We start from the raw sequence: 1,159 nt of genomic DNA on the forward strand, positions 1-1,159 counted from the left end.
TTTCTTCACCACATTTGCTTATTCACCCGCTTTGTCTTCAGCGGTTGTGTCGTGTCCCTGCTTTTTCATTGATCAACCTTGTGGTTCTAGGGTTTATATTTAGGTCTTTAATCCATCTTGAGTTTGTCTTTGTACATCATGTGAGACGTGGGTTCTGCATCCTTCTTTTGGTGGTGGAGATCCAATTTTTCGAGCAACATTTATTGAAAAGGAATCCTGGTGGTATGGTGGTTACATGTTGGGCTCCTATCTGCAAGGTCAGCAATTCAAAACCACTTTCTCCCGCTCCATGGTAGAAAGATGAGGCCTTCTACTCCCACAAAGAGTTAGAGCCCTGGAAACTCACAGGGGCAATCCTACCTTGTCCTATAGGGTCGCTATGAGTTGGCTTTGACTCAATAAAAGTGAGTTTGGTTTTTGGTTTTATTTATTGAAATGGTTATCTATCCCTCACTTACTGTGTTTTAGTCATTTATTAAAAATCTAGTGTTTGTGGGTTCTTGTGTGTATCACTGGCTCTCTGTTCTAATACACTGAACTACTTATCCGTCATTATACCAATACCAAGCTGTTTTGATGACTGTTGGTGTATAATAGGTTTTGAAATACGGAAGTAAAGTCCTCCTACTTGTTTTTGTTTATTTAATAGTCTTTTGTGGGTTTTGTGGCTTTGTTGTTAAGTTGTCAAAGTTTTAAATATATTTTGGTTATCTGACTTTTTTTTGTTGTTAAATCACCTTATTGGTGCTCAGACAACTCTTATCACAATCCATCCATCCATTGTGTCAAGCACATTTGTACATTTGTTGCCATCGTCATTTTCAAAACCTATTCTTTCTACTTGAGCCTTTGGTATCAGCTTCTCATTTTCTCCCCTCCTTTTCTCACCCTCCCTCCCTCATGAACCCTTGATAATTTATAAATTATTATTATTTTTTCATGTCTTACACTGACAGGTCTCCCTTCATCCACTTTTCTGTTGTCCATCCCCCTGGGAGGGAGTTATAGGTAGATCATTGTGATTGGTTCCCTATATCTCCCCTCACCTTCCCCTTATCCTCCTGGTATGGATACTCTCAATATTAGTCCCTAGGGGTTTATCTGTCCTGGATTCCCTGTGTTTCCAGCTCTTATCTGTACCTGAGTACATGCTCTGGTC

Source organism: Echinops telfairi, unplaced genomic scaffold, assembly GCF_000313985.2.
Source record: "Echinops telfairi isolate 266 unplaced genomic scaffold, ASM31398v2 ScPeMD7_7469;HRSCAF=8507_1, whole genome shotgun sequence".
NCBI lineage: Eukaryota > Metazoa > Chordata > Mammalia > Afrosoricida > Tenrecidae > Echinops > Echinops telfairi.